Here is a 14700-nt window from a genome sequence, read left to right on the forward strand (position 1 = left end):
CCATAAAATCAGTAATATGACTTCCACAAGAATGACTCATTTCTCTGGAGATTACATTCATCATTCTCTTGTTCCAGTACTTGCTTAGGGACAAGCAAGCTTTAAGTTTGGTGTTGTGATGCCAGGGCATTTTGGCCAGTTTCACTGACCTTTTCTTTACTGTTTTTAGGTAGTTTCATTGCATTTTCTTAGGAAATAAGCTAGTTTTGGGTAGAAAATCATTTACATCCTGATTCAAGCATGCATTGTGCATTTTACATGATTTCATGAGGATTTTGCATGATTTTAATGACAAAATTGATATTGCATCCCCCATGACTTGGATTAGAACTTTGATGCACTTTATTGCTTTATTTCAAGACAAAGGAAGCAAAGAATGGGAGTAACTTGCAAGGCTAAGGAGAAAAGTGATTGCCAATAACACTCTCAAAAGCCATCAATGCCACGTTAAGGAGTCACGTTAACTAAGTTAACATGAACTCTAAGGTGGAGAAGAGAAGTTGAGCCAACGTTAGTGACACTTAACATTGTCACTAACGTTGGCAGTTGCTCACAAATGGCCACGTGGGAGCTAACGTAAGAGATGAAGAGTTGTCGACAACGTTAGTGACACTCAACATTGTCACTAACGTTGAAGCAACCACACAACCCCCAAGAGCCAGGTTAACTTCCCCGTTAACTTGGTTAACATGGAAGCTAACGATGAGGAATGAAGGATGGGCCAACGTTAGTGACACTCAACATTGTCACTAACGTTGGGATGGCTAAGAGTGGCCACGTTAGAAGCCACGTTAACCTAGTTAACGTGGACTCTAACGTGTGACCTATGGGCACATTGGAACGTTAGTGACAATGTTGAGTGTCACTAACGTTCTCGAAGGTTGGCAAAAGCCACGTTAGAAGCCACGTTAACTTAGTTAACGTGGGCTTTAACGTGAAGCAAGAAGAGGCACACTGGAACGTTAGTGACAATGTTGAGTGTCACTAACGTTCTCGAAGGTTGGCAAAAGCCACGTTAGAAGCCATGTTAACCTAGTTAACATGGGCTTTAACGTGAGGCTAAGGGGTGCATTGGAACATTAGTGACAATGTTAAGTGTCACTAACGTTCTCAAACTTATACTTTCACTAAATGTTAAACACCCCTAACGTCTTGAGCTAAAGTCTCTACCCACTTCACACTTTCTCTCTGCAAGTAAAGCCAAGCCCAAATGAAGAAAGAAACTGCTTCAACCTCAAGACCCAAAGGCCCAAGACTTGAAGAGCCAACTAGAAGCTGAGAAGAATAGTATATATAGGAGTAGCTTTGAATTGTTTAAGGGACGGACTGAGAGCTAGGAAATAGAACTACTCTTTGTATTTTACTTTCTCTGCACTTCTAGCTTTATCATGTATTCTCCATCTTTGATTTTGATTTCTAGAGCTATGAACAACTAAACCCCTTTCATTGGGTTAGGGAGCTCTGTTGTAATTTGATGGATCAATACTAGTTTTCATTATTCTTCTTCTATCTTTCCTCTTGATTTTACTTGAAAGCTTTCGATCTTCATCCAATTGGATAGTTATCTTGGAAAAGAAGCTATTCAAATTTGGATCTCTTCGGAACCTTGAAAGAGGAATGAAGAGATCAGCTAGAAATGCTTTCTCATGCTGGACCAAATTGGGTGTGGATGGGTATGTGGCTATAACCCTCTCAACACTTGATTTGGGAAATGCATGTGGTATAATCAGTGACCATACTTCATCTCTTCTCATGAGAAATTGACCAAGGAATTGGCTATTGATCAAGATTTGAGAGATTGAACCACAAGAAATTGTTGTTCAATCACTTAAGATTGCCAAGGAGATCAATGAGTGCATTGATTGAGGAAGAGATGAGAATGAAAGTGATCCAGAGAATGCAACATCTCCTGTGCCCAATGAACTCCCTATTTCTAATTTTACCCATTCTCTTTAATTTCTACAATTTACTTTTATGAGCAATTCCCCCATTCCCAATTACAATTTTGCAATTTACTTTCACTCATTTACTTTCCCGCCGTTTTATTTTCTGCAAGTATCAACTCTATTCATGGATTCGCTCAACTAGAACATTCCTCTAATTAAAGTTGCTTGATCAATCAATCCCTGTGGGATTCGACCTCACTCTATTGTGAGTTTTTACTTGATGACAAATTCGGTACACTTGCCGAATGGAGATTTGTTGAGAGACAAGTTTTCCCCCGATCAATATTAAAGCAAAGTAATTGACAAACAGAAATAAAGTGGCTATAACAAAGCAAAAGACCCAAGAGACCACCTGAAGTCGACCCCAAAAGGCCTGCAAAGCTACCTTGATTTTTCAAACTAAAGTTGCTAAAAAAGCAACTAGAAAGTATCCAGAAGTTAAAACCATATAACTACAAAATAAAAAGAGTTTAAAGCCCACAAACCGGGCCATACACAAATACACCAAGAAATAATCATAGAGGATCCAAATACTTCCCAGTTGTAGCATCCCGGGGTGAAGGAGGACAAGTCTGAAGAGGAACCGCATCAACTGTCGCATCATCCCGGTTCAGAATCTGGACATCTGGATCAGACTTAAGCTGAACGACCTCAGCTGCCTCAGCTGCCTGAACTGAAGAGGGTGGCGCAATGGAGGCTTTGGTAATAGGAACAGGAGGAAGGTGGACTTCATCATCATCAGGTTCATCCAAGACTATCTTACCATCTTTTACGATATTGTCCAAGCTGAAAAGAGTAAGGTCAAGATCCGGTGCAAGAACTCGAACTTGATCCCTTAGATTCTCATAAGCAGCATTTACACTACCCACAAGATGACCCTGGAGCTCGGCATAATCAGCTCGGGCAGACTCCAACTCTTCCCTTAGACCCATCATCTCCCTATAAGTTGAAACATAGCTATCCTTATGCTTCAAAGCCATATCTTCAGACAACTTGGTAGAAGCCGCCAAAGCAATAGCCTGAGTCTTCTCCCCCTTCAATTCTTTCGCCAACTTGGCCACTTTCACTTCGAGCTCCTCCTTCAAGCCATTAATCTGATCAAATTCCGACTTGGCCTCCTCCATAAAGGCCTTTATAGCATGGATGGGAAGATCTTGAGCGGTTCGGTATAAAGCTGCTCCAGGCTTGGTCAGAACAAAGAGATAAGAGAGTTTGAGAAGGTGTGACATCTAACTCTTGGCAAAGTAATTGAAAGATCTTGATAAAACCCCAGGAGTTTGGATGGAGTTGGGATGGAGGTACATTACAAGACCACAACAAGTCGGTCTCAAAGGAGGTAAAAGGGAAAGTAATGTTGAGATGGCTGAAAAAATAGTCATAGGCATAGAAGAAGGGACATTCTCCCTGGGTCAGAGAAGGAAAGCAAACCTTTTCATCAGAATCAGGTGCTACAAGCTCATAATCTTTCTCCTGGGCACGACTACTACAAATCCTATGATGTTTTCTCAGCTCTACACAGAACTCAGCATTTACCACGGAGACACACATAAACACGAGGGAGTCCAGCCAGTTGGACATACCCTCAGGAATCTTGGAAGACGTCTCAACAATATTTTTGCGAGAAGACAAGGCCAACTAGTCCTACAGCAAGAAAAAAGAAAATGGATTACTAACCAAAATAGCTCGGGCCGCATGAAAACATCTCGGACAAACATGACTTCGAGTAACACAAACAGTAAAAGGAAAGCCCCAAGACACACACCAAAGTCTAGGGGCATCCTTTGGAGGCAGGGACAAAAGTAAGGATCCAGGAAAAGTCTACTAGGCTACGCCCCAACAAATTCTCCGCAAAGAAAGATGATCCCATTCCAAACAAAGCAACAACACAAGAAAGAAAATCAAAGCAGGACACCAGAAAATCAAATGTCTTCTACAATTTTATCAAAAAATCACTAAAGCAAAAAATCGTCAAAGGAGAAATCTTTCTTGAAAAAGCAAATAGTAGTACGATCAAGAAAAAGCAGCGACAACATGCAAAAAACCCTAGGAATGTCAGAACTGTCATCCACCCAAGAGTATACATAAGATTGAGAGAAAACCAGAAAGCACACATCACAGTAATAATCAAGCATGGCAATACAAAAAGGCTCTAGCCTTCTAAACACGAAAAGGTTCAAACTTTCCAAACAAAAATTCAAGCTTTACCAAAGAAGAAAACAATGTAAGCACAAGGAAAGGAACAAAAAGAAGAACCAACCTGAAAGGAACCGCTGAAGAAGTGGAAAAGAAAAAATCCAGGATTGCTCTCAATCAAGGCAAGCACAAACCACCAAACGGCGTCGTAAAGAGAAACACGAAAAATGCAAGTCTCAAGCAAAACAGAAAGGTAGAAAGAAAAGGGGGGAAGTTACAGCAAACAAGAAACAGAAAAGAGAAAACCGTTTTTTTGCGTAAGTTCAAAATAAAAGAGGGAGGCAAAAGAAACGGAGCATTAAAAATAATTAAGGAGGTTATTAAACCGTCGCACATTCCCAAAGCAAGGAGACGCGCGTTTTCAGAAGAACAAAGGAAAAAGAAAAATCTTCCGCATTCAGAGGAGCCTTTCAAAAGAAATCGACAATGCTCGAGCTCGACTTCCCCAGAGATGGATCGAGATCCTAAAGCTAAAAGGACTCGACCTCAAACGGAAGACCGCACTCAAGCAGGGGCACTTTTCATACCCTGGGTCGAGCTGTCCGACCCGAGATATGTGACGACAAGTCGACCGACCTCTTCAAGTCAGAACTATTCGACCCCTTTTCCAAGAGCTTGGAAAAATCTCTACAGAGGCCCGAAGAAGGCCCAAACAGAGGAACATGACCCAAATCCAAAGGAAGCCCAAGCCTGTAGAGATAAGTGTGTTTCCCTTAAAGATAAGATGGCTTCACTCAAAGATAAGATAAGATAAGATAAACTATCTTATCTCCCGAAAGATCACTCTACAAACATTATAAATACATTGGAGCACCCAAGTATGACTCATACTATGATTCTACATAAAACCTGCTTAATACCCTTGCTAACTTAAGCATCAGAGTCCCTTGCAGGTACCACCACCCTCCGGTGACAAAGGATCAATAGCATTACCAGTCCAACAAAGTCGGACACGACAGCTCCGGCCGCCACGCACAAGCCGGACCTGTCATCTCCGATCAGTACAAAAGATCTCGTCCGAGATCGACCTACAGTTTCAGGTAACCCTCGGAACACAAACCAAAATCAAGTTATTCACAATTTTAACATATATACAATAACCAATAACAAGCACACATTGCAATTCCTCGGCAACGGCACCAAAGACTTGAAAGAGCACAACAGTCCGTTAGGAATTTCTTCTTGGTAAAAGAGAAATAACCTCGTTACAAGTATAGTTCCAAACCGACAAGTAATGCTTAATCAAAGTTTAATTTTGTTTGTCACGAATGCAAACCAATAAAAATACCGAGAGTATTAGATCTTGGGTCATCTCTCAAAGAAATTGCAGTGAGGTGTGCACATTATTGGTTATGGTATCTGTTCATATGTCGGGTCAAGCTGTCCGACCCGGGATGTTTGGCAATAAAGCGACCGACCTTTTCGGGTCAGACTACCCGACCTCTTCTCAAAGAGCTCGGTCAAATCACCAGGAAGAGCCTAGTAAGGGCCCAATAGAGGAACACGACCCAAATCCTAAGGCAGTCCAAGCCTATAGAAATAAGGGCGGTTTCCTTGAAGATAAGATGACCCCACTCAAAGATAAGATAAAGATAAGATAAGATAACTAACTTATCTAATCTAAAAGGGTCACTCCACACCATTATAAATACGCCGGAGCACCCAGGTATAACTCATACTCTGATTCTATTAAAAACCTACTTAATACCCTTGCCAACTTAAGCATTAGAGTCCCTTGCAGGTACCCCCACCCTTCGGTGACGAAGAATCAGCACCACCACCAGGTCCAACAAGTTGGACACAGAGACTCCAGCTACCATCAACAGGTCAGACATAACAGCTCCGACTAATACAGAATATCTCGTCCGAGATCGATCTACAGTTTCAGGTAACCCCCGGAACATTGGCGCCGTTGCCGGGGACCTGAAAGTCATCCCATCATCATGGCGGACGACCATGACAATGACCACACTTCAGATCTAGAAGATAGAACACCGCACAAAAACGCGGACACCATACCAAAAGATACTTCCCAACTTAACAACAAGAAGAACTCTCCAGATGTGGGAGCCATGGATGCACTTCAAGACCGTTTAAAACAACTTAAAGAAGAAGCCCTACGTTAACGAGAGGCCTAGAAAGACCTACAGAGGGAAATAAGGTGATGCCAGGAATTGGAGGACAAACTCTTAAAACTTGAAGCTGATATCAAGACCAAGGCCAACCGATCCTCCCCTGAGGATAGCTACCGCAAGGAACAGGATCCGTTCACCAAGGAGATCATGAAAATCAAAATCCCAAAAGACTTTAAACTCTCGGATATGACCTTATACGATGGCACAACAGATCCCGGCCACTATCTCAGCAATTTCAAAAGTAGAATGTACCTCACCGATGCCTCAGATGTAGTTCGCTGCAATGCCTTTCCGACTACTTTGTCGAAGACAGCAATTAGATGGTTCGACAATCTACCGCCTAGGTCCATCTCGAGTTTCAACAATTTGGCCAAGAAATTTTTTGCCAGATTCTCTATCCAAAAAGACAAAGCTAAACACGCTCCAAGTCTATTAGGAATCAGGCAAGGAGAACGGAAAACCCTTCGCAACTACATGGAAAGATTCAACAAGACATGCCTGGACAGACAGAACCTACCAACAGAGGCCGCCATTATGGGCCTCATTAATGGCTTGCAAGAAGGACCTTTTAGTCAATCTATATCAAAAAAATACCCCATATCTCTAAATGAGGTGCAGGAACGAGCGGAGAAGTACATCAATATAGAGGAAAATTCCTGACTAGGAGAGACCTCGAAAGCCGGATTTGCCTCCCGGAATAAGGACAAAGATTCCAAAAAGAAGGAAGATCGACATGGTGTCTCTTGTGGATGTTTACAGAGAGGTTTGCAACACTGAAAAAATACCCCCAGCTCTGGCCACCCGTGACGATGAGCAAAGAAAAAGAAGAAGAGCAGAAGATGTTGGACAAAATGCGTGATCACCTCGTACACCAGAAAGACATGTCCACATGATACACGGCAGATTCTCCAGGGGAGGAATATCCAAATCATCTCGCAAAAGACATCTCAAAGACGTATATCATGTCGCAGGAAAGGAGGAAGCACCCAACATCCCCGTAATTACTTTCACCAAAGAAGACGTATCCGGCATCACATCAGGACATGATGATCCCATGGTCATCACTATTATACTGGAAAACGCAAATCTCCACCGCACGCTGATAGACCAGGGGAGCTCCACTGATATCTTATTCAAAACTGCCTTCAACAAACTCGGCTTGGAAGAAAAAGAACTCAAAGCATATCCGGACAGCCTGTTCGGACTAGAAGATACCCCAGTTCAACCGATGGGATATATCTCGCTACACACGACTTTCAGAAAGGGAAGCCAGTCAAGAACACTCAAGATAGATTACATTGTAGTCGACGTAAGTTTAACCTACAATGCCCTAATAGGTCTGACAATGTTGAATCAGCTCAGTGCAATAGTCTCAACTCCACATCTATGCATGAAGTTCCCAACTGTAGGGGGGATAGCTACGATAAAAGTAGATCAGAAGATGGCGCGCTACTGTTACATCGAAAGTCTAAACCTCAGAGGCAGAAGAGAAGAATTCCACACAATCGAACTCGGTGGAATTCAGAGGCGTGAAGAACTCCGCCCACAACCTGAAGGTGAAATAGAGAAAATCCAGATCGGGGATACCTGACATGCGAAATTGTGATCAATACTTTTCACAACTCAATTAATCCCCGGTGATGAACCCAAAAACTTGGTGTTCACTACCATGGCATAAACACAACTTCGCACAACTAACCAGCAAGTGTACTGGGTCGTCCAAGTAATAAACCTTACGCGAGTAAGGGTCGATCCCACAGAGATTGTTGGTATGGAGCAAGCTATGGTCACCTTGTAAATCTTAGTCAGGCTAACTCAATTGGATATGGGTGATATACAAATAAAACATAAAGATAAAGATAGAGATACTTATGTAATTCATTGGTGGGAATTTCAGATAAGCGTATGAAGGTGCTTGTCCCTTCCGTCTCTCTGCTTTCCTACTGTCTTCATCCAATCCTTCTTACTCCTTTCCATGGCAAGCTTATGCAAGGGTTTCACCGTTGTCAGTGGCTACCTCCCATTCTCTCAGTGGAAATGTTCAACGCACCCTGTCACGGCACGGCTATCCATCTGTCGGTTCTCGATCAGGCCGGAATAGAATCCAGTGATTCTTTTGCGTCTGTCACTAACGCCCCGCCTTCAGGAGTTTGAAGCACGTCACAGTCATTCAATCATTGAATCCTACTCAGAATACCACAGACAAGGTTAGACCTTCCGGATCCTCTTGAATGCCGCCATCAGTTCTAGCCTATACCACGAAGACTCTGATCTCACGGAATGGCTGGCTCGGTTGTCAGGCGAGCACTCGGTTGTCAGGCGATCAACCATGCATCGTGTATCAGGAATCCAAGAGATATCCACCCAATCTAAGGTAGAACGGAGGTGGTTGTCAGTCACACGTTCATAGGTGAGAATGATGATGAGTGTCACGGATCATCACATTCATCAAGTTGAAGAACAAGTGGTATCTTGGAACAAGAACAAGCGGAATTGAATGGAAGAACAATAGTAATTGCATTAATACTCGAGGTACACCAGAGCTCCACACCTTAATCTATGGTGTGTAGAAACTCCACCGTTGAAAATACATAAGAACAAGGTCTAGGCATTGAAGCATTTTTGTGTAGAGACTCTTCTTGGAGTTAAACGCCAGCTTTTATGCTAGTTTGGGCGTTTAACTCCCATCCTTGTGCCAGTTCCGGCGTTTAACGCTGGGAATTCTGAGGGTGACTTTGAACGCCGGTTTGGGCCATCAAATTTTGGGCAAAGTATGGACTATCATATATTGCTGGAAAGCCCAGGATGTCTACTTTCCAACGCCGTTGAGAGCGCGCCAATTGGGCTTCTGTAGCTCCAGAAAATCCACTTCGAGTGCAGGGAGGTCAGAATCCAACAGCATCTGCAGTCCTTTTTAGTCTCTGAATCAAATTTTTGCTCAGGTCCCTCAATTTCAGCCAGAAAATACCTGAAATCACAGGAAAACACACAAACTCATAGTAAAGTCCAGAAAAGTGAATTGTAACTAAAAACTAATAAAAATATACTAAAAACTAACTAGATCATACTAAAAACATACTAAAAACAATGCCAAAAAGCGTACAAATTATCCGCTCATCAATACCCCAGACCAAACGACCAATATCGGCACACTCCTAAAAGGAGCCATAAAAGAAGCACTCATACAGTTTCTACGAGATAACGTCGACCTCTTTGCATGGAAGGCCGCAGACATGCCTGGCTTAGATCCTAAGTTAATGTGCCACAAGCTAGTAGTCTACCCAGGATCTCGGCCGGTGCAACAGAGGCGTAGAAAGCTGGGACCAGAATGCTCTCAAGCTGTGGAAGAGCAGGTACAAGCACTACTGGAGGCATGTTTCATAAGAGAAGTCAAATACCCACTATGGCTTGCTAACGTCGTTTTGGTGAAAAAATCAAACGGGAAGTGGCGAATGTGCACTGACTACACCGATCTCAACAAAGCCTGCCCAAAAGATCCTTATCCACTCCCAAGCATCGACGCACTGGTCGACGCCTCCTCCGGATATAAATACCTCTCCTTTATGGACGCATACTCGTGATAGAACCAAATCCCAATGTACCCACCCGACCAAGAAAAAACCTCATTCTTAACCCCAAAGGCAAACTACTGCTACATTGTCATGCCCTTCGGTCTTAAAAATGCGGGAGCCACTTATCAAAGGTTAATAAATAAAGTTTTTTCGGACCACCTCGGAAAAATCATGAAAGCCTACGTGGATGACATGCTAGTAAAGACACGAAATGAAGTAATGTTATTATCCGATATGACCCAAGTATTCGACACTATAAGACGGCATGGTATGCGACTCAATCCTGCAAAATGCACTTTTACAGTAGAAGTTGGTAAATTCTTGGGTTTTATGATCACACAGAGAGGAATCGATGCAAACCCGGATAAATGCCGGGCCATACTCGACATGAAAAGTCTGACTTGTGTCAAAGAGGTACAACAACTCAACAGGAGGTTGGCAGCCTTGTCTAGATTCCTGGCGGGATCGGCAATAAGATCTCTCCCCTTCTACATCACTCTAAGGAAAGGAAAGGAGTTTGAATGGACAGCGGAGTGCGAGCAAGCCTTCCAAGATTTCAAAAGATTCTTGGGATAGCCACCTATACTAACTCGACCACGGGAAGGAGAGCCACTCATAGGGTACCTCGCGGTCGAAAGTCGGGCGATAGCCTCAGCACTAGTCCGAGAAGACGACAGCAGGCAACAGCCCGTATACTTCCTCAACAAAGCATTACAAGGATCCGAATTGAACTATCAGAAAATAGAAAAATTTGCTTACGCTCTTTGGTGCACGAATTTGTAATCCGCACAACTAACCAGCAAGTGCACTGGGTCGTCCAAGTAATACCTTACGTGAGTAAGGGTCGAATCCCACGGAGATTGTTGAATTGAAGCAAGCTATGTTTATTTTATTAATCTTAGTCAGGATACCAATAGGATTCTTTAGCCTCGTATTTTGATAAAGAAAAGGGCATAAAATAAATAATTATTACTTTAATAATGGAGAATATGTTGGAGTTTTGGAGATGCTTTGTCCTCTGAATCTCAACTTTTCCTTGAAATCCTTTTCCTACACGCAAGGTCCCTTCCATGGCAAGCTCTATGTAGGGTGTCACCGTTGTCAATGGCTACTTCCCATCCTCTCAGTGAAAACGTTCCTATGCTCTGTCACAGCACAGCTAATCATCTGTCGGTTCTCAATCAGGTTGGAATAGAATCCATTGATTCTTTTGCGTCTGTCACTAACGCCCAGCCTTCAGGAGTTTGAAGCTCGTCACAGTCATTCAATCCCAGAATACTACTCGGAATACCACAGACAAGGTTTAGACTTTCCGGATTCTCATGAATGCCGCCATCAATCCGGCTTATACCACGAAGATTCTGATTAAGGAATCTAAGAGATACTCATTCAATCTGATGTAGAACGGAGGTGGTTGTCAGGCACACGTTCATGGATTGAGGAAGGTGATGAGTGTCACGGATCATCACCTTCTCCATAATTAAGCGCGAATGAACATCTTAGATAAGAACAAGCGTGTTTGAATGGAAAACAAAAGTAATTGTATTAATTCATTGAGACGCTGCAGAGCTCCTCACCCCCAACAATGGAGTTTAGAGACTCATGCCGTCAAAGTGCATATAATTCAGATCTGAAAATGTCATCCGGTCCAAGATAAGTCTTTAAAAGTTGTTTAAATAGTAAACTAGTAACCTAGGTTTACAGAATATGAGTAAACTAAGATAATTGGTGCAGAAATCCACTTCTGGGGCCCACTTGGTGTGTGCTGGGGCTGGGACTAGAGCTATCCACGAACTGAGGCCTTTCTTGGAGTTGAACTCCAAGTTATAACATGTTTTGGGCGTTCAACTCCGGATCATGACGTGTTTCTGGCGTTTAACTCCAGACAGCAGCATTACTTGGCTTTCCGAACTCGACGGGCGAGAGCTTCCTAGGTCATGGCACGCCTGCAACCTAAGAAGGTACTATAGTTAGGGATGATAAAGGACATTAGGACAAGGTGCACTCTTTTTCCTGAAAAGGTTTTTTAACAAGGCGCCAAGCCAAGACTTACAAATCACCTGACTTAGGAAATTAGCCCCCCCGCATGTATATATTTGTATTTTTTAAATAAAATCTATTTAGATCTTCTACAAACGCTCAAGCCGCATTATTCTGAAACATTCATCCTCCGATTATAATACAGATCGACAGAAAGTGAAAATCAAATTCACTACACGATCGCGATAAAGACCAAAGATGAAAACCAAATTCATTAAAAGGTCGACCAAACGAGGGTTAAAATCCAAACTCTACAAAATCAGCCAAGATGAAAATAGAATAATACAAGAAGTTATAGAAAGTGATCCATAGAAAGGACCTGACGAGGTCCTAATAAAATGGATTGCTATAAAATAACTTAAAAACTGGCCGGCATAAAGAAGTCGGACCACCCACAATAACCGAAGTTTTAAGTAAAGCCCTGGAAAGAGGTCTGGCCAGCCCTATAAAAGAGTATTACTATAACTTAGAAGAGCCCGACATGATGAAGTCGGACTCCCACGAACAAGTTACAAAGGTAATCCCTGAAAGAGACATGAACAAGGTCCAAGAAAGAGGATTACCAAGTAACCCGACAGGGCCTGACATGACAAAGTCGGCCCAAAATATAAAGTTACAAAGATAATCCCTGAAAGAGACCTGAACAAGGTCCAAGAAAGAGGATTACCAAGTAACTCAACAGGGACCAACATGACAAAGTCGGCCCAAAATATAAAGTTACAAAGAAAATCCCTGAAGAGACCTAAACAAGGTCCAAGAAAGAGGATTACCAAGTAACTCGACCGGGACCGACATGACAAAGTCGGCCCAAAATATAAAGTTACAAAGATAATCCCTGAAAAAGACCTAAACAACGTCCAAGAAAGAGGATTACCAAGTAACTTGACCGGGACCGACATGACAAAGTCGGCCCAAAATATAAAGTTACAAAGATAATCCCCATGAAAGAGACCTGAACAAGGTCCAAGAAAGAGGATTACCAAGTAACTCAACAGGGACCGACATGACAAAGTCGGCCCAAAATATAAAGTTACAAAGATAATCCATGAAAGAGACCTGAACAAGGTCCAAGAAAGCGGATTACCAAGTAACTCAACTGGGACTGACATGACAAAGTCGGCCCAAAATATAAAGTTACAAAGTTAATCCCTGAAAGAGACCTGAACAAGGTCCAAGAAAGAGGATTACCAAGTAACTCGACTGGGACCGACATGACAAAGTCGGCCCAAAATATAAAGTTACAAAGATAATCCCTAAAAGAGACCTTAACAAGGTCCAAGAAAGAGGATTACCAAGTAACTCGACCGGGACCGACATGATAAAGTCGGCCCAAAATATAAAGTTACAAAGATAATCCCTGAAAGAGACCTAAACAAAGGGCCAAGAAAGAGGATTACAAAGTAACTCAACGTGGCCCGACGAGACGAAGCCGGCCCGAAACATAGCTCTACAAAAGTAACACCTAAAAGAGGGTCACGAACAACTCTTTAGACAAAATCAACGTAACAAAATCAGCAACCACAGCGAACCAAAGGACAAAACAGATTGCTGAAAATAGCATCAAAGAAATCAAGCCAATCCAGAAAGATCAGTCAAAGGAAAAGTTCTAAAACACTCCCAAGACCTAGAAGAGGTACTAAGCCAAGTGCAAGCAGGCCTAACATAAAAACTGCTAGTTAAGATAAAGGCAAACTTCAGAGGCCACCAGAAGCAACCCCAAAAGTTCAGAAACTACTCCTTTTTTAATAAAGTTGCTAAACAAAGCAACTAAAAGGGTATCAACAGTCATCAAAATATCATTTACAAAATAAAGAGTTTTAAAAGCCCACAAGTCGGGCTATCTACAACGAGCAAGAAAAAAATTCAGTTAACATCCGAAGGATTCTCAGCAGCATCAACTCGGGGTGAAGGAGGACGAGTCTGAAAAGGCGCCGCATCCAACGTCCTATCATCCCAGTTTAAGATTTGGCAATCCGGTTCCCCCTCTGGGCGATTGATCTCAGCAGTGGAAGTCAGAGAAGTCGGCGCAACAGAGGTCTTGGTAGCGGGCAGTGAAGGACGATCATCATCATCATAATCAGGATCGTCAGGAACAATCTTACCATCCCTAACAATGTTGTCCAGGCTATAAAGGGAAAGGTCGAGATCTGGTGCGAGAACTCGAACTTGCTCCTTCAGATTCTCATAAGCAGGAGTAACACTGCCTACAAGATGACTTTGAAGTTCGGTATAATTGGCCCGGACAGATTCCAAGCTACTCCTGAGCTCCATCATCTCTCTATAGGTGGTAACATAGCTACACTTATCTTTTAATTCCGTATCCTCAGCCAGTTGCACAGTAGCCGCCAGACCAATAGCCCGAGCCTTTTCCCCCTTCAACTCCTTTTCCAGCTCGGCCACTTTCACCTCGAGCTCCTCCTTCAAACCCTTAATTCGGTCAAACTTCGATTTTCCCTCCTTTATAAAGGCCTTGGTAGCATGGATAGGAAGATCTTGAGCAGTTCGGTATAAAGCCGCTCCCATGTGTGCTAGTGTAATACCACTCCGAGTAATGAAGTCTAAATGACGAAGAATGGATACATCTTCAGTAGGCATGACACCATAGGGAGCAATCTATTGATCCACAAACCCGACAGCATCAAATTCGGGAGCACCCAGATTAAAAGGCTCGACAGTTCGACGCCTTTTTGGAGGAGGAGTGGCGGAAAGATATGAGGTACCAGCAGAAGCTTGTGAAGGATCAACCAATCGAACTCGAGGAGTGGGGATAACCTTCCTCGGCCCAAGAGAACTTGTAACCAAAGGCTTAGACGA

The sequence above is a fragment of the Arachis hypogaea genome, chromosome 3, assembly GCF_003086295.3.
Source record: "Arachis hypogaea cultivar Tifrunner chromosome 3, arahy.Tifrunner.gnm2.J5K5, whole genome shotgun sequence".
Classification (NCBI taxonomy): Eukaryota; Viridiplantae; Streptophyta; class Magnoliopsida; order Fabales; family Fabaceae; genus Arachis; species Arachis hypogaea.